Source organism: Rhinopithecus roxellana, chromosome 2 (genome assembly GCF_007565055.1).
Source record: "Rhinopithecus roxellana isolate Shanxi Qingling chromosome 2, ASM756505v1, whole genome shotgun sequence".
Classification (NCBI taxonomy): Eukaryota; Metazoa; Chordata; class Mammalia; order Primates; family Cercopithecidae; genus Rhinopithecus; species Rhinopithecus roxellana.
The window spans coordinates 181045077-181069921 of record NC_044550.1 but is presented as its reverse complement, the minus strand read 5'-3'; positions in this window follow the sequence as shown (position 1 = coordinate 181069921).

Sequence of the window (24845 nt, the reverse complement as noted above, 5' to 3'; positions counted from 1 at the left end):
CCCATGGTGATAAAGGAATTATCCTCACATAATAACTAAAGAGAAGCTTTGTGAGAAACTGCATTGCCATGTGTGAATGCAACTCACAGAGTTACACGTTTCTCTTCAGTGATCAGTTTGTTAGCACAGTTTTCTGGAAATCTGCAATTAGATACTTCACAGCGCAATGAACATTACAGTGACAAAGGAAATTTCCACAGATGAAAACTAGAAAGAAGCTTTCTTAGAAACTTCTTGGTGATGTGTGAATTCATCTCACAGAGTTACACTTATGTTTCGTGGAGCAGTCCATTAACACTGTCTTTGGGGAAACTGAGAAGGGCTTCTTTGGATCACATTGAGGCCTACGCTGATAAAGGAAATTTCATCCGTTCAAAACGTGAAAGAAGCTTTCTGAGAAACTTCTTTCTGATCTGTGAGTTCATCTCACAGAGTTACAACCTCTGCCTTAAGAAGCAGTTTGCTAACACTTTTTGGTGGAATCTGCAAAGTGATATTTGGGAGCCTATTGAGGCCCATGGTGATAAAGGAATTATCCTCACATAATAACTAAGGAGAAGCTTTGTGAGAAACTGCATTGCCATGTGTGAATGCAACTCACAGAGTTACACGTTTCTCTTCAGTGATCAGTTTGTTAGCACAGTTTTCTGGAAATCTGCAATTAGATACTTCACAGCGCAATGAACATTACAGTGACAAAGGAAATTTCCACAGATGAAAACTAGAAAGAAGCTTTCTTAGAAACTTCTTGGTGATGTGTGAATTCATCTCACAGAGTTACACTTATGTTTCGTGGAGCAGTCCATTAACACTGTCTTTGGGGAAACTGAGAAGGGCTTCTTTGGATCACATTGAGGCCTACGCTGATAAAGGAAATTTCATCCGTTCAAAACGTGAAAGAAGCTTTCTGAGAAACTTCTTTCTGATCTGTGAGTTCATCTCACAGAGTTACAACCTCTGCCTTAAGAAGCAGTTTGCTAACACTTTTTTGGTGGAATCTGCAAAGTGATATTTGGGAGCCTATTGAGGCCCATGGTGATAAAGGAATTATCCTCACATAATAACTAAGGAGAAGCTTTGTGAGAAACTGCATTGCCATGTGTGAATGCAACTCACAGAGTTACACGTTTCTCTTCAGTGATCAGTTTGTTAGCACAGTTTTCTGGAAATCTGCAATTAGATACTTCACAGCGCAATGAACATTACAGTGACAAAGGAAATTTCCACAGATGAAAACTAGAAGGAAGCTTTCTTAGAAACTTCTTGGTGATGTGTGAATTCATCTCACAGAGTTACACTTATGTTTCGTGGAGCAGTCCATTAACACTGTCTTTGGGGAATCTGAGAAGGGCTTCTTTGGATCACATTGAGGCCTACGCTGATAAAGGAAATTTCATCCGTTCAAAACGTGAAAGAAGCTTTCTGAGAAACTTCTTTCTGATCTGTGAGTTCATCTCACAGAGTTACAACCTCTGCCTTAAGAAGCAGTTTGCTAACACTTTTTTGGTGGAATCTGCAAAGTGATATTTGGGAGCCTATTGAGGCCCATGGTGATAAAGGAATTATCCTCACATAATAACTAAGGAGAAGCTTTCTGAGAAACTGCATTGCCATGTGTGAATGCAACTCACAGAGTTACACGTTTCTCTTCAGTGATCAGTTTGTTAGCACAGTTTTCTGGAAATCTGCAATTAGATACTTCACAGCGCAATGAACATTACAGTGACAAAGGAAATTTCCACAGATGAAAACTAGAAAGAAGCTTTCTTAGAAACTTCTTGGTGATGTGTGAATTCATCTCACAGAGTTACACTTATGTTTCGTGGAGCAGTCCATTAACACTGTCTTTGGGGAAACTGAGAAGGGCTTCTTTGGATCACATTGAGGCCTACGCTGATAAAGGAAATTTCATCCGTTCAAAACGTGAAAGAAGCTTTCTGAGAAACTTCTTTCTGATCTGTGAGTTCATCTCACAGAGTTACAACCTCTGCCTTAAGAAGCAGTTTGCTAACACTTTTTTGGTGGAATCTGCAAAGTGATATTTGGGAGCCTATTGAGGCCCATGGTGATAAAGGAATTATCCTCACATAATAACTAAGGAGAAGCTTTGTGAGAAACTGCATTGCCATGTGTGAATGCAACTCACAGAGTTACACGTCTCTCTTCAGTGATCAGTTTGTTAGCACAGTTTTCTGGAAATCTGCAATTAGATACTTCACAGCGCAATGAATATTACAGTGAGAAAGGAAATTTCCACAGATGAAAACTAGAAGGAAGCTTTCTTAGAAACTTCTTGGTGATGTGTGAATTCATCTCACAGAGTTACACTTATGTTTCGTGGAGCAGTCCATTAACACTGTCTTTGGGGAATCTGAGAAGGGCTTCTTTGGATCACATTGAGGCCTACGCTGATAAAGGAAATTTCATCCGTTCAAAACGTGAAAGAAGCTTTCTGAGAAACTTCTTTCTGATCTGTGAGTTCATCTCACAGAGTTACAACCTCTGCCTTAAGAAGCAGTTTGCTAACACTTTTTTGGTGGAATCTGCAAAGTGATATTTGGGAGCCTATTGAGGCCCATGGTGATAAAGGAATTATCCTCACATAATAACTAAGGAGAAGCTTTGTGAGAAACTGCATTGCCATGTGTGAATGCAACTCACAGAGTTACACGTTTCTCTTCAGTGATCAGTTTGTTAGCACAGTTTTCTGGAAATCTGCAATTAGATACTTCACAGCGCAATGAACATTACAGTGACAAAGGAAATTTCCACAGATGAAAACTAGAAAGAAGCTTTCTTAGAAACTTCTTGGTGATGTGTGAATTCATCTCACAGAGTTACACTTATGTTTCGTGGAGCAGTCCATTAACACTGTCTTTGGGGAATCTGAGAAGGGCTTCTTTGGATCACATTGAGGCCTACGCTGATAAAGGAAATTTCATCCGTTCAAAACGTGAAAGAAGCTTTCTGAGAAACTTCTTTCTGATCTGTGAGTTCATCTCACAGAGTTACAACCTCTGCCTTAAGAAGCAGTTTGCTAACACTTTTTTGGTGGAATCTGCAAAGTGATATTTGGGAGCCTATTGAGGCCCATGGTGATAAAGGAATTATCCTCACATAATAACTAAGGAGAAGCTTTCTGAGAAACTGCATTGCCATGTGTGAATGCAACTCACAGAGTTACACGTTTCTCTTCAGTGATCAGTTTGTTAGCACAGTTTTCTGGAAATCTGCAATTAGATACTTCACAGCGCAATGAACATTACAGTGACAAAGGAAATTTCCACAGATGAAAACTAGAAAGAAGCTTTCTTAGAAACTTCTTGGTGATGTGTGAATTCATCTCACAGAGTTACACTTATGTTTCGTGGAGCAGTCCATTAACACTGTCTTTGGGGAATCTGAGAAGGGCTTCTTTGGATCACATTGAGGCCTACGCTGATAAAGGAAATTTCATCCGTTCAAAACGTGAAAGAAGCTTTCTGAGAAACTTCTTTCTGATCTGTGAGTTCATCTCACAGAGTTACAACCTCTGCCTTAAGAAGCAGTTTGCTAACACTTTTTTGGTGGAATCTGCAAAGTGATATTTGGGAGCCTATTGAGGCCCATGGTGATAAAGGAATTATCCTCACATAATAACTAAGGAGAAGCTTTGTGAGAAACTGCATTGCCATGTGTGAATGCAACTCACAGAGTTACACGTTTCTCTTCAGTGATCAGTTTGTTAGCACAGTTTTCTGGAAATCTGCAATTAGATACTTCACAGCGCAATGAACATTACAGTGACAAAGGAAATTTCCACAGATGAAAACTAGAAAGAAGCTTTCTTAGAAACTTCTTGGTGATGTGTGAATTCATCTCACAGAGTTACACTTATGTTTCGTGGAGCAGTCCATTAACACTGTCTTTGGGGAAACTGAGAAGGGCTTCTTTGGATCACATTGAGGCCTACGCTGATAAAGGAAATTTCATCCGTTCAAAACGTGAAAGAAGCTTTCTGAGAAACTTCTTTCTGATCTGTGAGTTCATCTCACAGAGTTACAACCTCTGCCTTAAGAAGCAGTTTGCTAACACTTTTTTGGTGGAATCTGCAAAGTGATATTTGGGAGCCTATTGAGGCCCATGGTGATAAAGGAATTATCCTCACATAATAACTAAGGAGAAGCTTTCTGAGAAACTGCATTGCCATGTGTGAATGCAACTCACAGAGTTACACGTTTCTCTTCAGTGATCAGTTTGTTAGCACAGTTTTCTGGAAATCTGCAATTAGATACTTCACAGCGCAATGAACATTACAGTGACAAAGGAAATTTCCACAGATGAAAACTAGAAAGAAGCTTTCTTAGAAACTTCTTGGTGATGTGTGAATTCATCTCACAGAGTTACACTTATGTTTCGTGGAGCAGTCCATTAACACTGTCTTTGGGGAATCTGAGAAGGGCTTCTTTGGATCACATTGAGGCCTACGCTGATAAAGGAAATTTCATCCGTTCAAAACGTGAAAGAAGCTTTCTGAGAAACTTCTTTCTGATCTGTGAGTTCATCTCACAGAGTTACAACCTCTGCCTTAAGAAGCAGTTTGCTAACACTTTTTTGGTGGAATCTGCAAAGTGATATTTGGGAGCCTATTGAGGCCCATGGTGATAAAGGAATTATCCTCACATAATAACTAAGAGAAGCTTTGTGAGAAACTGCATTGCCATGTGTGAATGCAACTCACAGAGTTACACGTTTCTCTTCAGTGATCAGTTTGTTAGCACAGTTTTCTGGAAATCTGCAATTAGATACTTCACAGCGCAATGAACATTACAGTGACAAAGGAAATTTCCACAGATGAAAACTAGAAAGAAGCTTTCTTAGAAACTTCTTGGTGATGTGTGAATTCATCTCACAGAGTTACACTTATGTTTCGTGGAGCAGTCCATTAACACTGTCTTTGGGGAAATCTGAGAAGGGCTTCTTTGGATCACATTGAGGCCTACGCTGATAAAGGAAATTTCATCCGTTCAAAACGTGAAAGAAGCTTTCTGAGAAACTTCTTTCTGATCTGTGAGTTCATCTCACAGAGTTACAACCTCTGCCTTAAGAAGCAGTTTGCTAACACTTTTTTGGTGGAATCTGCAAAGTGATATTTGGGAGCCTATTGAGGCCCATGGTGATAAAGGAATTATCCTCACATAATAACTAAGGAGAAGCTTTGTGAGAAACTGCATTGCCATGTGTGAATGCAACTCACAGAGTTACACGTTTCTCTTCAGTGATCAGTTTGTTAGCACAGTTTTCTGGAAATCTGCAATTAGATACTTCACAGCGCAATGAACATTACAGTGACAAAGGAAATTTCCACAGATGAAAACTAGAAAGAAGCTTTCTTAGAAACTTCTTGGTGATGTGTGAATTCATCTCACAGAGTTACACTTATGTTTCGTGGAGCAGTCCATTAACACTGTCTTTGGGGAATCTGAGAAGGGCTTCTTTGGATCACATTGAGGCCTACGCTGATAAAGGAAATTTCATCCGTTCAAAACGTGAAAGAAGCTTTCTGAGAAACTTCTTTCTGATCTGTGAGTTCATCTCACAGAGTTACAACCTCTGCCTTAAGAAGCAGTTTGCTAACACTTTTTTGGTGGAATCTGCAAAGTGATATTTGGGAGCCTATTGAGGCCCATGGTGATAAAGGAATTATCCTCACATAATAACTAAGGAGAAGCTTTGTGAGAAACTGCATTGCCATGTGTGAATGCAACTCACAGAGTTACACGTTTCTCTTCAGTGATCAGTTTGTTAGCACAGTTTTCTGGAAATCTGCAATTAGATACTTCACAGCGCAATGAACATTACAGTGACAAAGGAAATTTCCACAGATGAAAACTAGAAAGAAGCTTTCTTAGAAACTTCTTGGTGATGTGTGAATTCATCTCACAGAGTTACACTTATGTTTCGTGGAGCAGTCCATTAACACTGTCTTTGGGGAATCTGAGAAGGGCTTCTTTGGATCACATTGAGGCCTACGCTGATAAAGGAAATTTCATCCGTTCAAAACGTGAAAGAAGCTTTCTGAGAAACTTCTTTCTGATCTGTGAGTTCATCTCACAGAGTTACAACCTCTGCCTTAAGAAGCAGTTTGCTAACACTTTTTTGGTGGAATCTGCAAAGTGATATTTGGGAGCCTATTGAGGCCCATGGTGATAAAGGAATTATCCTCACATAATAACTAAGGAGAAGCTTTGTGAGAAACTGCATTGCCATGTGTGAATGCAACTCACAGAGTTACACGTCTCTCTTCAGTGATCAGTTTGTTAGCACAGTTTTCTGGAAATCTGCAATTAGATACTTCACAGCGCAATGAATATTACAGTGAGAAAGGAAATTTCCACAGATGAAAACTAGAAAGGAAGCTTTCTTAGAAACTTCTTGGTGATGTGTGAATTCATCTCACAGAGTTACACTTATGTTTCGTGGAGCAGTCCATTAACACTGTCTTTGGGGAATCTGAGAAGGGCTTCTTTGGATCACATTGAGGCCTACGCTGATAAAGGAAATTTCATCCGTTCAAAACGTGAAAGAAGCTTTCTGAGAAACTTCTTTCTGATCTGTGAGTTCATCTCACAGAGTTACAACCTCTGCCTTAAGAAGCAGTTTGCTAACACTTTTTTGGTGGAATCTGCAAAGTGATATTTGGGAGCCTATTGAGGCCCATGGTGATAAAGGAATTATCCTCACATAATAACTAAGAGAAGCTTTCTGAGAAACTGCATTGCCATGTGTGAATGCAACTCACAGAGTTACACGTTTCTCTTCAGTGATCAGTTTGTTAGCACAGTTTTCTGGAAATCTGCAATTAGATACTTCACAGCGCAATGAACATTACAGTGACAAAGGAAATTTCCACAGATGAAAACTAGAAAGAAGCTTTCTTAGAAACTTCTTGGTGATGTGTGAATTCATCTCACAGAGTTACACTTATGTTTCGTGGAGCAGTCCATTAACACTGTCTTTGGGGAAATCTGAGAAGGGCTTCTTTGGATCACATTGAGGCCTACGCTGATAAAGGAAATTTCATCCGTTCAAAACGTGAAAGAAGCTTTCTGAGAAACTTCTTTCTGATCTGTGAGTTCATCTCACAGAGTTACAACCTCTGCCTTAAGAAGCAGTTTGCTAACACTTTTTTGGTGGAATCTGCAAAGTGATATTTGGGAGCCTATTGAGGCCCATGGTGATAAAGGAATTATCCTCACATAATAACTAAGGAGAAGCTTTCTGAGAAACTGCATTGCCATGTGTGAATGCAACTCACAGAGTTACACGTTTCTCTTCAGTGATCAGTTTGTTAGCACAGTTTTCTGGAAATCTGCAATTAGATACTTCACAGCGCAATGAACATTACAGTGACAAAGGAAATTTCCACAGATGAAAACTAGAAAGAAGCTTTCTTAGAAACTTCTTGGTGATGTGTGAATTCATCTCACAGAGTTACACTTATGTTTCGTGGAGCAGTCCATTAACACTGTCTTTGGGGAATCTGAGAAGGGCTTCTTTGGATCACATTGAGGCCTACGCTGATAAAGGAAATTTCATCCGTTCAAAACGTGAAAGAAGCTTTCTGAGAAACTTCTTTCTGATCTGTGAGTTCATCTCACAGAGTTACAACCTCTGCCTCAAGAAGCAGTTTGCTAACACTCTTTTTGTGGAATCTGCAAAGTGATATTTGGGAGCCTATTGGGGCCCATGGTGATAAAGGAATTATCCTCACATAATAACTAAAGAGAAGCTTTGTGAGAAACTGCATTGCCATGTGTGAATGCAACTCACAGAGTTACACGTTTCTCTTCAGTGATCAGTTTGTTAGCACAGTTTTCTGGAAATCTGCAATTAGATACTTCACAGCGCAATGAACATTACAGTGACAAAGGAAATTTCCACAGATGAAAACTAGAAAGAAGCTTTCTTAGAAACTTCTTGGTGATGTGTGAATTCATCTCACAGAGTTACACTTATGTTTCGTGGAGCAGTCCATTAACACTGTCTTTGGGGAAACTGAGAAGGGCTTCTTTGGATCACATTGAGGCCTACGCTGATAAAGGAAATTTCATCCGTTCAAAACGTGAAAGAAGCTTTCTGAGAAACTTCTTTCTGATCTGTGAGTTCATCTCACAGAGTTACAACCTCTGCCTTAAGAAGCAGTTTGCTAACACTTTTTTGGTGGAATCTGCAAAGTGATATTTGGGAGCCTATTGAGGCCCATGGTGATAAAGGAATTATCCTCACATAATAACTAAGGAGAAGCTTTCTGAGAAACTGCATTGCCATGTGTGAATGCAACTCACAGAGTTACACGTTTCTCTTCAGTGATCAGTTTGTTAGCACAGTTTTCTGGAAATCTGCAATTAGATACTTCACAGCGCAATGAACATTACAGTGACAAAGGAAATTTCCACAGATGAAAACTAGAAAGAAGCTTTCTTAGAAACTTCTTGGTGATGTGTGAATTCATCTCACAGAGTTACACTTATGTTTCGTGGAGCAGTCCATTAACACTGTCTTTGGGGAATCTGAGAAGGGCTTCTTTGGATCACATTGAGGCCTACGCTGATAAAGGAAATTTCATCCGTTCAAAACGTGAAAGAAGCTTTCTGAGAAACTTCTTTCTGATCTGTGAGTTCATCTCACAGAGTTACAACCTCTGCCTTAAGAAGCAGTTTGCTAACACTTTTTTGGTGGAATCTGCAAAGTGATATTTGGGAGCCTATTGAGGCCCATGGTGATAAAGGAATTATCCTCACATAATAACTAAGGAGAAGCTTTGTGAGAAACTGCATTGCCATGTGTGAATGCAACTCACAGAGTTACACGTTTCTCTTCAGTGATCAGTTTGTTAGCACAGTTTTCTGGAAATCTGCAATTAGATACTTCACAGCGCAATGAACATTACAGTGACAAAGGAAATTTCCACAGATGAAAACTAGAAAGAAGCTTTCTTAGAAACTTCTTGGTGATGTGTGAATTCATCTCACAGAGTTACACTTATGTTTCGTGGAGCAGTCCATTAACACTGTCTTTGGGGAATCTGAGAAGGGCTTCTTTGGATCACATTGAGGCCTACGCTGATAAAGGAAATTTCATCCGTTCAAAACGTGAAAGAAGCTTTCTGAGAAACTTCTTTCTGATCTGTGAGTTCATCTCACAGAGTTACAACCTCTGCCTTAAGAAGCAGTTTGCTAACACTTTTTTGGTGGAATCTGCAAAGTGATATTTGGGAGCCTATTGAGGCCCATGGTGATAAAGGAATTATCCTCACATAATAACTAAGGAGAAGCTTTCTGAGAAACTGCATTGCCATGTGTGAATGCAACTCACAGAGTTACACGTTTCTCTTCAGTGATCAGTTTGTTAGCACAGTTTTCTGGAAATCTGCAATTAGATACTTCACAGCGCAATGAACATTACAGTGACAAAGGAAATTTCCACAGATGAAAACTAGAAAGAAGCTTTCTTAGAAACTTCTTGGTGATGTGTGAATTCATCTCACAGAGTTACACTTATGTTTCGTGGAGCAGTCCATTAACACTGTCTTTGGGGAAACTGAGAAGGGCTTCTTTGGATCACATTGAGGCCTACGCTGATAAAGGAAATTTCATCCGTTCAAAACGTGAAAGAAGCTTTCTGAGAAACTTCTTTCTGATCTGTGAGTTCATCTCACAGAGTTACAACCTCTGCCTTAAGAAGCAGTTTGCTAACACTTTTTTGGTGGAATCTGCAAAGTGATATTTGGGAGCCTATTGAGGCCCATGGTGATAAAGGAATTATCCTCACATAATAACTAAGGAGAAGCTTTGTGAGAAACTGCATTGCCATGTGTGAATGCAACTCACAGAGTTACACGTCTTCTCTTCAGTGATCAGTTTGTTAGCACAGTTTTCTGGAAATCTGCAATTAGATACTTCACAGCGCAATGAATATTACAGTGAGAAAGGAAATTTCCACAGATGAAAACTAGAAGGAAGCTTTCTTAGAAACTTCTTGGTGATGTGTGAATTCATCTCACAGAGTTACACTTATGTTTCGTGGAGCAGTCCATTAACACTGTCTTTGGGGAATCTGAGAAGGGCTTCTTTGGATCACATTGAGGCCTACGCTGATAAAGGAAATTTCATCCGTTCAAAACGTGAAAGAAGCTTTCTGAGAAACTTCTTTCTGATCTGTGAGTTCATCTCACAGAGTTACAACCTCTGCCTTAAGAAGCAGTTTGCTAACACTCTTTTTGTGGAATCTGCAAAGTGATATTTGGGAGCCTATTGAGGCCCATGGTGATAAAGGAATTATCCTCACATAATAACTAAGAGAAGCTTTGTGAGAAACTGCATTGCCATGTGTGAATGCAACTCACAGAGTTACACGTTTCTCTTCAGTGATCAGTTTGTTAGCACAGTTTTCTGGAAATCTGCAATTAGATACTTCACAGCGCAATGAACATTACAGTGACAAAGGAAATTTCCACAGATGAAAACTAGAAAGAAGCTTTCTTAGAAACTTCTTGGTGATGTGTGAATTCATCTCACAGAGTTACACTTATGTTTCGTGGAGCAGTCCATTAACACTGTCTTTGGGGAAACTGAGAAGGGCTTCTTTGGATCACATTGAGGCCTACGCTGATAAAGGAAATTTCATCCGTTCAAAACGTGAAAGAAGCTTTCTGAGAAACTTCTTTCTGATCTGTGAGTTCATCTCACAGAGTTACAACCTCTGCCTTAAGAAGCAGTTTGCTAACACTTTTTGGTGGAATCTGCAAAGTGATATTTGGGAGCCTATTGAGGCCCATGGTGATAAAGGAATTATCCTCACATAATAACTAAGGAGAAGCTTTCTGAGAAACTGCATTGCCATGTGTGAATGCAACTCACAGAGTTACACGTTTCTCTTCAGTGATCAGTTTGTTAGCACAGTTTTCTGGAAATCTGCAATTAGATACTTCACAGCGCAATGAATATTACAGTGAGAAAGGAAATTTCCACAGATGAAAACTAGAAGGAAGCTTTCTTAGAAACTTCTTGGTGATGTGTGAATTCATCTCACAGAGTTACACTTATGTTTCGTGGAGCAGTCCATTAACACTGTCTTTGGGGAATCTGAGAAGGGCTTCTTTGGATCACATTGAGGCCTACGCTGATAAAGGAAATTTCATCCGTTCAAAACGTGAAAGAAGCTTTCTGAGAAACTTCTTTCTGATCTGTGAGTTCATCTCACAGAGTTACAACCTCTGCCTCAAGAAGCAGTTTGCTAACACTCTTTTCTTGGAATCTGCAAAGTGATATTTGGGAGCCTATTGGGGCCCATGGTGATAAAGGAATTATCCTCACATAATAACTAAAGAGAAGCTTTGTGAGAAACTGCATTGCCATGTGTGAATGCAACTCACAGAGTTACACGTTTCTCTTCAGTGATCAGTTTGTTAGCACAGTTTTCTGGAAATCTGCAATTAGATACTTCACAGCGCAATGAACATTACAGTGACAAAGGAAATTTCCACAGATGAAAACTAGAAAGAAGCTTTCTTAGAAACTTCTTGGTGATGTGTGAATTCATCTCACAGAGTTACACTTATGTTTCGTGGAGCAGTCCATTAACACTGTCTTTGGGGAAACTGAGAAGGGCTTCTTTGGATCACATTGAGGCCTACGCTGATAAAGGAAATTTCATCCGTTCAAAACGTGAAAGAAGCTTTCTGAGAAACTTCTTTCTGATCTGTGAGTTCATCTCACAGAGTTACAACCTCTGCCTTAAGAAGCAGTTTGCTAACACTTTTTTGGTGGAATCTGCAAAGTGATATTTGGGAGCCTATTGAGGCCCATGGTGATAAAGGAATTATCCTCACATAATAACTAAGGAGAAGCTTTGTGAGAAACTGCATTGCCATGTGTGAATGCAACTCACAGAGTTACACGTTTCTCTTCAGTGATCAGTTTGTTAGCACAGTTTTCTGGAAATCTGCAATTAGATACTTCACAGCGCAATGAACATTACAGTGACAAAGGAAATTTCCACAGATGAAAACTAGAAGAAGCTTTCTTAGAAACTTCTTGGTGATGTGTGAATTCATCTCACAGAGTTACACTTATGTTTCGTGGAGCAGTCCATTAACACTGTCTTTGGGGAATCTGAGAAGGGCTTCTTTGGATCACATTGAGGCCTACGCTGATAAAGGAAATTTCATCCGTTCAAAACGTGAAAGAAGCTTTCTGAGAAACTTCTTTCTGATCTGTGAGTTCATCTCAGAGAGTTACAACCTCTGCCTTAAGAAGCAGTTTGCTAACACTCTTTTTGTGGAATCTGCAAAGTGATATTTGGGAGCCTATTGGGGCCCATGGTGATAAAGGAATTATCCTCACATAATAACTAAGAGAAGCTTTCTGAGAAACTGCATTGCCATGTGTGAATGCAACTCACAGAGTTACACGTTTCTCTTCAGTGATCAGTTTGTTAGCACAGTTTTCTGGAAATCTGCAATTAGATACTTCACAGCGCAATGAACATTACAGTGACAAAGGAAATTTCCACAGATGAAAACTAGAAAGAAGCTTTCTTAGAAACTTCTTGGTGATGTGTGAATTCATCTCACAGAGTTACACTTATGTTTCGTGGAGCAGTCCATTAACACTGTCTTTGGGGAAATCTGAGAAGGGCTTCTTTGGATCACATTGAGGCCTACGCTGATAAAGGAAATTTCATCCGTTCAAAACGTGAAAGAAGCTTTCTGAGAAACTTCTTTCTGATCTGTGAGTTCATCTCACAGAGTTACAACCTCTGCCTTAAGAAGCAGTTTGCTAACACTTTTTTGGTGGAATCTGCAAAGTGATATTTGGGAGCCTATTGAGGCCCATGGTGATAAAGGAATTATCCTCACATAATAACTAAGGAGAAGCTTTGTGAGAAACTGCATTGCCATGTGTGAATGCAACTCACAGAGTTACGCCAGTGTTTTTTGGGGCCGTTTCGTAGGACTGTTTCCCTGGATTCCAGAAGTGATATTTCAGATAGCTTTGAAGAATAAGAAGGAGAAAACGATATACTCCAAGAGAAAGCGGAACCAAGCTTTCTGCGAAACTGCTTTGTGATATGTGAGTTCATTTCACAGTGTTCTATCACCCTTTCTCGGGGAGTTTCCTAGCACTCATTTTGAGAATCTCAGATGTGATGTCTTGGATATCGTTGAATCGCATGCTGAAAAGGAACTATCCTCAGAGAAACCTGCAGAGAAGCCTTCTCAGAACTTCTTTCTTGGGGTGAATTCAGCCCACAGATGTCCATCATTGTGTTCACTGAGAAACTGCTAGCAGAGTTTTTCGCAGATCTGCAATAGGACACACGGTGGCGCTCCAAGACCCAAATAACCTCGTCTTACTAAAGTGGGAAGCTTCTGGAAACCGCTTTGTGATGTGTGAATTCAACTCACTAATTCACTTATGTTTCGTGGAGCAGTCCATTAACACTGTCTTTGGGGAATCTGAGAAGGGCTTCTTTGGATCACATTGAGGCCTACGCTGATAAAGGAAATTTCATCCGTTCAAAACGTGAAAGAAGCTTTCTGAGAAACTTCTTTCTGATCTGTGAGTTCATCTCACAGAGTTACAACCTCTGCCTCAAGAAGCAGTTTGCTAACACTCTTTTCGTGGAATCTGCAAAGTGATATTTGGGAGCCTATTGGGGCCCATGGTGATAAAGGAATTATCCTCACATAATAACTAAGAGAAGCTTTCTGAGAAACTGCATTGCCATGTGTGAATGCAACTCACAGAGTTACACGTTTCTCTTCAGTGATCAGTTTGTTAGCACAGTTTTCTGGAAATCTGCAATTAGATACTTCACAGCGCAATGAACATTACAGTGACAAAGGAAATTTCCACAGATGAAAACTAGAAAGAAGCTTTCTTAGAAACTTCTTGGTGATGTGTGAATTCATCTCACAGAGTTACACTTATGTTTCGTGGAGCAGTCCATTAACACTGTCTTTGGGGAAACTGAGAAGGGCTTCTTTGGATCACATTGAGGCCTACGCTGATAAAGGAAATTTCATCCGTTCAAAACGTGAAAGAAGCTTTCTGAGAAACTTCTTTCTGATCTGTGAGTTCATCTCACAGAGTTACAACCTCTGCCTTAAGAAGCAGTTTGCTAACACTTTTTTGGTGGAATCTGCAAAGTGATATTTGGGAGCCTATTGAGGCCCATGGTGATAAAGGAATTATCCTCACATAATAACTAAGGAGAAGCTTTGTGAGAAACTGCATTGCCATGTGTGAATGCAACTCACAGAGTTACACGTTTCTCTTCAGTGATCAGTTTGTTAGCACAGTTTTCTGGAAATCTGCAATTAGATACTTCACAGCGCAATGAACATTACAGTGACAAAGGAAATTTCCACAGATGAAAACTAGAAAGAAGCTTTCTTAGAAACTTCTTGGTGATGTGTGAATTCATCTCACAGAGTTACACTTATGTTTCGTGGAGCAGTCCATTAACACTGTCTTTGGGGAATCTGAGAAGGGCTTCTTTGGATCACATTGAGGCCTACGCTGATAAAGGAAATTTCATCCGTTCAAAACGTGAAAGAAGCTTTCTGAGAAACTTCTTTCTGATCTGTGAGTTCATCTCACAGAGTTACAACCTCTGCCTTAAGAAGCAGTTTGCTAACACTTTTTTGGTGGAATCTGCAAAGTGATATTTGGGAGCCTATTGAGGCCCATGGTGATAAAGGAATTATCCTCACATAATAACTAAGAGAAGCTTTGTGAGAAACTGCATTGCCATGTGTGAATGCAACTCACAGAGTTACACGTTTCTCTTCAGTGATCAGTTTGTTAGCACAGTTTTCTGGAAATCTGCAATTAGATACTTCACAGCGCAATGAACATTACAGTGACAAAGGAAATTTCCACAGATGAAAACTAGAAAGAAGCTTTCTTAGAAACTTCTTGGTGATGTGTGAATTCATCTCACAGAGTTACACTTATGTTTCGTGGAGCAGTCCATTAACACTGTCTTTGGGGAAACTGAGAAGGGCTTCTTTGGATCACATTGAGGCCTACGCTGATAAAGGAAATTTCATCCGTTCAAAACGTGAAAGAAGCTTTCTGAGAAACTTCTTTCTGATCTGTGAGTTCATCTCACAGAGTTACAACCTCTGCCTTAAGAAGCAGTTTGCTAACACTTTTTTGGTGGAATCTGCAAAGTGATATTTGGGAGCCTATTGAGGCCCATGGTGATAAAGGAATTATCCTCACATAATAACTAAGGAGAAGCTTTCTGAGAAACTGCATTGCCATGTGTGAATGCAACTCACAGAGTTACACGTTTCTCTTCAGTGATCAGTTTGTTAGCACAGTTTTCTGGAAATCTGCAATTAGATACTTCACAGCGCAATGAACATTACAGTGACAAAGGAAATTTCCACAGATGAAAACTAGAAAGAAGCTTTCTTAGAAACTTCTTGGTGATGTGTGAATTCATCTCACAGAGTTACACTTATGTTTCGTGGAGCAGTCCATTAACACTGTCTTTGGGGAATCTGAGAAGGGCTTCTTTGGATCACATTGAGGCCTACGCTGATAAAGGAAATTTCATCCGTTCAAAACGTGAAAGAAGCTTTCTGAGAAACTTCTTTCTGATCTGTGAGTTCATCTCACAGAGTTACAACCTCTGCCTTAAGAAGCAGTTTGCTAACACTCTTTTTGTGGAATCTGCAAAGTGATATTTGGGAGCCTATTGAGGCCCATGGTGATAAAGGAATTATCCTCACATAATAACTAAGAGAAGCTTTGTGAGAAACTGCATTGCCATGTGTGAATGCAACTCACAGAGTTACACGTTTCTCTTCAGTGATCAGTTTGTTAGCACAGTTTTCTGGAAATCTGCAATTAGATACTTCACAGCGCAATGAACATTACAGTGACAAAGGAAATTTCCACAGATGAAAACTAGAAAGAAGCTTTCTTAGAAACTTCTTGGTGATGTGTGAATTCATCTCACAGAGTTACACTTATGTTTCGTGGAGCAGTCCATTAACACTGTCTTTGGGGAAACTGAGAAGGGCTTCTTTGGATCACATTGAGGCCTACGCTGATAAAGGAAATTTCATCCGTTCAAAACGTGAAAGAAGCTTTCTGAGAAACTTCTTTCTGATCTGTGAGTTCATCTCACAGAGTTACAACCTCTGCCTTAAGAAGCAGTTTGCTAACACTTTTTTGGTGGAATCTGCAAAGTGATATTTGGGAGCCTATTGAGGCCCATGGTGATAAAGGAATTATCCTCACATAATAACTAAGGAGAAGCTTTGTGAGAAACTGCATTGCCATGTGTGAATGCAACTCACAGAGTTACACGTTTCTCTTCAGTGATCAGTTTGTTAGCACAGTTTTCTGGAAATCTGCAATTAGATACTTCACAGCGCAATGAACATTACAGTGACAAAGGAAATTTCCACAGATGAAAACTAGAAAGAAGCTTTCTTAGAAACTTCTTGGTGATGTGTGAATTCATCTCACAGAGTTACACTTATGTTTCGTGGAGCAGTCCATTAACACTGTCTTTGGGGAATCTGAGAAGGGCTTCTTTGGATCACATTGAGGCCTACGCTGATAAAGGAAATTTCATCCGTTCAAAACGTGAAAGAAGCTTTCTGAGAAACTTCTTTCTGATCTGTGAGTTCATCTCACAGAGTTACAACCTCTGCCTTAAGAAGCAGTTTGCTAACACTTTTTTGGTGGAATCTGCAAAGTGATATTTGGGAGCCTATTGAGGCCCATGGTGATAAAGGAATTATCCTCACATAATAACTAAGAGAAGCTTTCTGAGAAACTGCATTGCCATGTGTGAATGCAACTCACAGAGTTACACGTTTCTCTTCAGTGATCAGTTTGTTAGCACAGTTTTCTGGAAATCTGCAATTAGATACTTCACAGCGCAATGAACATTACAGTGACAAAGGAAATTTCCACAGATGAAAACTAGAAAGAAGCTTTCTTAGAAACTTCTTGGTGATGTGTGAATTCATCTCACAGAGTTACACTTATGTTTCGTGGAGCAGTCCATTAACACTGTCTTTGGGGAAACTGAGAAGGGCTTCTTTGGATCACATTGAGGCCTACGCTGATAAAGGAAATTTCATCCGTTCAAAACGTGAAAGAAGCTTTCTGAGAAACTTCTTTCTGATCTGTGAGTTCATCTCACAGAGTTACAACCTCTGCCTCAAGAAGCAGTTTGCTAACACTCTTTTCTTGGAATCTGCAAAGTGATATTTGGGAGCCTATTGGGGCCCATGATGATAAAGGAATTATCCTCACATAATAACTAAAGAGAAGCTTTGTGAGAAACTGCATTGCTATGTGTGAATGCAACTCACAGAGTTACGCCAGTGTTTTTTGGGGCCGTTTCGTAGGACTGTTTCCGTGGATTCCGAGAAGTGATATTTCAGATAGCTTTGAAGAATAGAAGGAGAAAACGAATATACTCCAAGAGAAAGCGGAACCAAGCTTTCTGCGAAACTGCTTTGTGATATGTGAATTCATTTCACAGTGTTCTATCACCCTTTCTCGGGGGAGTTTCCTAGCACTCATTTTGAGGAATCTCAGATGTGATGTCTTGGATATCGTTGAATCGCATGCTGAATAAGGAACTATCCTCAGAGAAACCTGCAGAGAAGCCTTCTCAGAAACTTCTTTCTTGTGGGTGAATTCAGCCCACAGATGTCCATCATTGTTTCCACTGAGAAACTTGCTAGCAGAGTTTTCGCAGAATCTGCAATAGGACACACGGTGGCGCTCCAAGACCACAAATAACCTCGTCTTACTAAAGTGGGAAGCTTTCTGAGAAACCGCTTTGTGATGTGTGAATTCAACTCACTAAGTTGCAGCTGTATTTCGTGGGGCCGTGGCCTAGCCCTATTTGTGTGGAATCTGAGAACAGATATTCCCGATCCCTTTGAAAACAATGGGGTCAATGGAAACATCTTCCAATAAAAATGAGAAAGAAGCTTTCTGAGAAACTTCTTTCTGATCTGTGAGTTCATCTCACAGAGTTACAACCTCTGCCTCAAGAAGCAGTTTGCTAACGCTCTTTTCTTGGAATCTGCAAAGTGATATTTGGGAGCCTATTGGGGCCCATGGTGATAAAGGAATTATCCTCACATAATAACTAAAGAGAAGCTTTGTGAGAAACTGCATTGCCATGTGTGAATGCAACTCACAGAGTTACACGTTTCTCTTCAGTGATCAGTTTGTTAGCACAGTTTTCTGGAAATCTGCAATTAGATACTTCATAGCGCAATGAACATTACAGTGACAAAGGAAATTTCCACAGATGAAAACTAGAAAGAAGCTTTCTTAGAAACTTCTTGGTGATGTGTGAATTCATCTCACAGAGTTACACTTATGTTTCGTGGAGCAGTCCATTAACACTGTCTTTGGGGAAACTGAGAAGGGCTTCTTTGGATCACATTGAGGCCTACGCTGATAAAGGAAATTTCATCCGTTCAAAACGTGAAAGAAGCTTTCTGAGAAACTTCTTTCTGATCTGTGAGTTCATCTCACAGAGTTACAACCTCTGCCTTAAGAAGCAGTTTGCTAACACTTTTTTGGTGGAATCTGCAAAGTGATATTTGGGAGCCTATTGAGGCCCATGGTGATAAAGGAATTATCCTCACATAATAACTAAGGAGAAGCTTTCTGAGAAACTGCATTGCCATGTGTGAATGCAACTCACAGAGTTACACGTTTCTCTTCAGTGATCAGTTTGTTAGCACAGTTTTCTGGAAATCTGCAATTAGATACTTCACAGCGCAATGAACATTACAGTGACAAAGGAAATTTCCACAGATGAAAACTAGAAGAAGCTTTCTTAGAAACTTCTTGGTGATGTGTGAATTCATCTCACAGAGTTACACTTATGTTTCGTGGAGCAGTCCATTAACACTGTCTTTGGGGAATCTGAGAAGGGCTTCTTTGGATCACATTGAGGCCTACGCTGATAAAGGAAATTTCATCCGTTCAAAACGTGAAAGAAGCTTTCTGAGAAACTTCTTTCTGATCTGTGAGTTCATCTCACAGAGTTACAACCTCTGCCTCAAGAAGCAGTTTGCTAACACTCTTTTTGTGGAATCTGCAAAGTGATATTTGGGAGCCTATTGAGGCCCATGGTGATAAAGGAATTATCCTCACATAATAACTAAAGAGAAGCTTTGTGAGAAACTGCATTGCCATGTGTGAATGCAACTCACAGAGTTACACGTTTCTCTTCAGTGATCAGTTTGTTAGCACAGTTTTCTGGAAATCTGCAATTAGATACTTCACTAGCGCAATGAACATTACAGTGACAAAGGAAATTTCCACAGATGAAAACTAGAAAGAAGCTTTCTTAGAAACTTCTTGGTGATGTGTGAATTCATCTCACAGAGTTACACTTATGTTTCGTGGAGCAGTCCATTAACACTGTCTTTGGGGAAACTGAGAAGGGCTTCTTTGGATCACATTGAGGCCTACGCTGATAAAGGAAATTTCATCCGTTCAAAACGTGAAAGAAGCTTTCTGAGAAACTTCTTTCTGATCTGTGAGTTCATCTCACAGAGTTACAACCTCTGCCTTAAGAAGCAGTTTGCTAACACTTTTTTGGTGGAATCTGCAAAGTGATATTTGGGAGCCTATTGAGGCCCATGGTGATAAAGGAATTATCCTCACATAATAACTAAGGAGAAGCTTTCTGAGAAACTGCATTGCCATGTGTGAATGCAACTCACAGAGTTACACGTTTCTCTTCAGTGATCAGTTTGTTAGCACAGTTTTCTGGAAATCTGCAATTAGATACTTCACAGCGCAATGAACATTACAGTGACAAAGGAAATTTCCACAGATGAAAACTAGAAAGAAGCTTTCTTAGAAACTTCTTGGTGATGTGTGAATTCATCTCACAGAGTTACACTTATGTTTCGTGGAGCAGTCCATTAACACTGTCTTTGGGGAATCTGAGAAGGGCTTCTTTGGATCACATTGAGGCCTACGCTGATAAAGGAAATTTCATCCGTTCAAAACGTGAAAGAAGCTTTCTGAGAAACTTCTTTCTGATCTGTGAGTTCATCTCACAGAGTTACAACCTCTGCCTCAAGAAGCAGTTTGCTAACACTCTTTTAGTGGAATCTGCAAAGTGATATTTGGGAGCCTATTGGGGCCCATGGTGATAAAGGAATTATCCTCACATAATAACTAAAGAGAAGCTTTGTGAGAAACTGCATTGCCATGTGTGAATGCAACTCACAGAGTTACACGTTTCTCTTCAGTGATCAGTTTGTTAGCACAGTTTTCTGGAAATCTGCAATTAGATACTTCACTAGCGCAATGAACATTACAGTGACAAAGGAAATTTCCACAGATGAAAACTAGAAAGAAGCTTTCTTAGAAACTTCTTGGTGATGTGTGAATTCATCTCACAGAGTTACACTTATGTTTCGTGGAGCAGTCCATTAACACTGTCTTTGGGGAAACTGAGAAGGGCTTCTTTGGATCACATTGAGGCCTACGCTGATAAAGGAAATTTCATCCGTTCAAAACGTGAAAGAAGCTTTCTGAGAAACTTCTTTCTGATCTGTGAGTTCATCTCACAGAGTTACAACCTCTGCCTTAAGAAGCAGTTTGCTAACACTTTTTTGGTGGAATCTGCAAAGTGATATTTGGGAGCCTATTGAGGCCCATGGTGATAAAGGAATTATCCTCACATAATAACTAAGGAGAAGCTTTCTGAGAAACTGCATTGCCATGTGTGAATGCAACTCACAGAGTTACACGTTTCTCTTCAGTGATCAGTTTGTTAGCACAGTTTTCTGGAAATCTGCAATTAGATACTTCACAGCGCAATGAACATTACAGTGACAAAGGAAATTTCCACAGATGAAAACTAGAAAGAAGCTTTCTTAGAAACTTCTTGGTGATGTGTGAATTCATCTCACAGAGTTACACTTATGTTTCGTGGAGCAGTCCATTAACACTGTCTTTGGGGAATCTGAGAAGGGCTTCTTTGGATCACATTGAGGCCTACGCTGATAAAGGAAATTTCATCCGTTCAAAACGTGAAAGAAGCTTTCTGAGAAACTTCTTTCTGATCTGTGAGTTCATCTCACAGAGTTACAACCTCTGCCTCAAGAAGCAGTTTGCTAACACTCTTTTCGTGGAATCTGCAAAGTGATATTTGGGAGCCTATTGGGGCCCATGGTGATAAAGGAATTATCCTCACATAATAACTAAAGAGAAGCTTTGTGAGAAACTGCATTGCCATGTGTGAATGCAACTCACAGAGTTACACGTTTCTCTTCAGTGATCAGTTTGTTAGCACAGTTTTCTGGAAATCTGCAATTAGATACTTCATAGCGCAATGAACATTACAGTGACAAAGGAAATTTCCACAGATGAAAACTAGAAAGAAGCTTTCTTAGAAACTTCTTGGTGATGTGTGAATTCATCTCACAGAGTTACACTTATGTTTCGTGGAGCAGTCCATTAACACTGTCTTTGGGGAAACTGAGAAGGGCTTCTTTGGATCACATTGAGGCCTACGCTGATAAAGGAAATTTCATCCGTTCAAAACGTGAAAGAAGCTTTCTGAGAAACTTCTTTCTGATCTGTGAGTTCATCTCACAGAGTTACAACCTCTGCCTTAAGAAGCAGTTTGCTAACACTTTTTTGGTGGAATCTGCAAAGTGATATTTGGGAGCCTATTGAGGCCCATGGTGATAAAGGAATTATCCTCACATAATAACTAAGGAGAAGCTTTCTGAGAAACTGCATTGCCATGTGTGAATGCAACTCACAGAGTTACACGTTTCTCTTCAGTGATCAGTTTGTTAGCACAGTTTTCTGGAAATCTGCAATTAGATACTTCACAGCGCAATGAACATTACAGTGACAAAGGAAATTTCCACAGATGAAAACTAGAAAGAAGCTTTCTTAGAAACTTCTTGGTGATGTGTGAATTCATCTCACAGAGTTACACTTATGTTTCGTGGAGCAGTCCATTAACACTGTCTTTGGGGAAACTGAGAAGGGCTTCTTTGGATCACTTTGAGGCCTACGCTGATAAAGGAAATTTCATCCGTTCAAAACGTGAAAGAAGCTTTCTGAGAAACTTCTTTCTGATCTGTGAGTTCATCTCACAGAGTTACAACCTCTGCCTCAAGAAGCAGTTTGCTAACACTCTTTTCTTGGAATCTGCAAAGTGATATTTGGGAGCCTATTGGGGCCCATGATGATAAAGGAATTATCCTCACATAATAACTAAAGAGAAGCTTTGTGAGAAACTGCATTGCTATGTGTGAATGCAACTCACAGAGTTACGCCAGTGTTTTTTGGGGCCGTTTCGTAGGACTGTTTCCGTGGATTCCGAGAAGTGATATTTCAGATAGCTTTGAAGAATAGAAGGAGAAAACGAATATACTCCAAGAGAAAGCGGAACCAAGCTTTCTGCGAAACTGCTTTGTGATATGTGAGTTCATTTCACAGTGTTCTATCACCCTTTCTCGGGGGAGTTTCCTAGCACTCATTTTGAGGAATCTCAGATGTGATGTCTTGGATATCGTTGAATCGCATGCTGAATAAGGAACTATCCTCAGAGAAACCTGCAGAGAAGCCTTCTCAGAAACTTCTTTCTTGTGGGTGAATTCAGCCCACAGATGTCCATCATTGTTTCCACTGAGAAACTTGCTAGCAGAGTTTTCGCAGAATCTGCAATAGGACACACGGTGGCGCTCCAAGACCACAAATAACCTCGTCTTACTAAAGTGGGAAGCTTTCTGAGAAACCGCTTTGTGATGTGTGAATTCAACTCACTAAATTGCAGCTGTATTTCGTGGGGCCGTGGCCTAGCCCTATTTGTGTGGAATCTGAGAACAGATATTCCCGATCCTTTTGAAAACAATGGGGTCAATGGAAACATCTTCCAATAAAAATGAGAAAGAAGCTTTCTGAAAAACTTCTTTCTGATCTGTGAGTTCATCTCACAGAGTTACCACCTCTGCCCAAAGAAGCAGTTTGCTAACACTCTTTTCTTGGAATCTGCAAAGTGATATCTGGGAGCCTATTGGGGCCCATGGTGATAAAGGAATTATCCTCACATAATAACTAAAGAGAAGCTTTGTGAGAAACTGCATTGCCATGTGTGAATGCAACTCACAGAGTTACACGTTTCTCTTCAGTGATCAGTTTGTTAGCACAGTTTTCTGGGAATCTGCAATTAGATACTTCATAGCGCAATGAACATTACAGTGACAAAGGAAATTTCCACAGATGAAAACTAGAAAGAAGCTTTCTTAGAAACTTCTTGGTGATGTGTGAATTCATCTCACAGAGTTACACTTATGTTTCGTGGAGCAGTCCATTAACACTGTCTTTGGGGAAACTGAGAAGGGCTTCTTTGGATCACATTGAGGCCTACGCTGATAAAGGAAATTTCATCCGTTCAAAACGTGAAAGAAGCTTTCTGAGAAACTTCTTTCTGATCTGTGAGTTCATCTCACAGAGTTACAACCTCTGCCTCAAGAAGCAGTTTGCTAACACTCTTTTGGTGGAATCTGCAAAGTGATATTTGGGAGCCTATTGAGGCCCATGGTGATAAAGGAATTATCCTCACATAATAACTAAAGAGAAGCTTTCTGAGAAACTGCATTGCCATGTGTGAATGCAACTCACAGAGTTACACGTTTCTCTTCAGTGATCAGTTTGTTAGCACAGTTTTCTGGAAATCTGCAATTAGATACTTCATAGCGCAATGAACATTACAGTGACAAAGGAAATTTCCACAGATGAAAACTAGAAAGAAGCTTTCTTAGAAACTTCTTGGTGATGTGTGAATTCATCTCACAGAGTTACACTTATGTTTCGTGGAGCAGTCCATTAACACTGTCTTTGGGGAAACTGAGAAGGGCTTCTTTGGATCACATTGAGGCCTACGCTGATAAAGGAAATTTCATCCGTTCAAAACGTGAAAGAAGCTTTCTGAGAAACTTCTTTCTGATCTGTGAGTTCATCTCACAGAGTTACAACCTCTGCCTTAAGAAGCAGTTTGCTAACACTTTTTTGTGGAATCTGCAAAGTGATATTTGGGAGCCTATTGAGGCCCATGGTGATAAAGGAATTATCCTCACATAATAACTAAGAGAAGCTTTGTGAGAAACTGCATTGCCATGTGTGAATGCAACTCACAGAGTTACACGTTTCTCTTCAGTGATCAGTTTGTTAGCACAGTTTTCTGGAAATCTGCAATTAGATACTTCACAGCGCAATGAACATTACAGTGACAAAGGAAATTTCCACAGATGAAAACTAGAAAGAAGCTTTCTTAGAAACTTCTTGGTGATGTGTGAATTCATCTCACAGAGTTACACTTATGTTTCGTGGAGCAGTCCATTAACACTGTCTTTGGGGAATCTGAGAAGGGCTTCTTTGGATCACATTGAGGCCTACGCTGATAAAGGAAATTTCATCCGTTCAAAACGTGAAAGAAGCTTTCTGAGAAACTTCTTTCTGATCTGTGAGTTCATCTCACAGAGTTACAACCTCTGCCTCAAGAAGCAGTTTGCTAACACTCTTTTCGTGGAATCTGCAAAGTGATATTTGGGAGCCTATTGGGGCCCATGGTGATAAAGGAATTATCCTCACATAATAACTAAAGAGAAGCTTTGTGAGAAACTGCATTGCCATGTGTGAATGCAACTCACAGAGTTACACGTTTCTCTTCAGTGATCAGTTTGTTAGCACAGTTTTCTGGAAATCTGCAATTAGATACTTCACAGCGCAATGAACATTACAGTGACAAAGGAA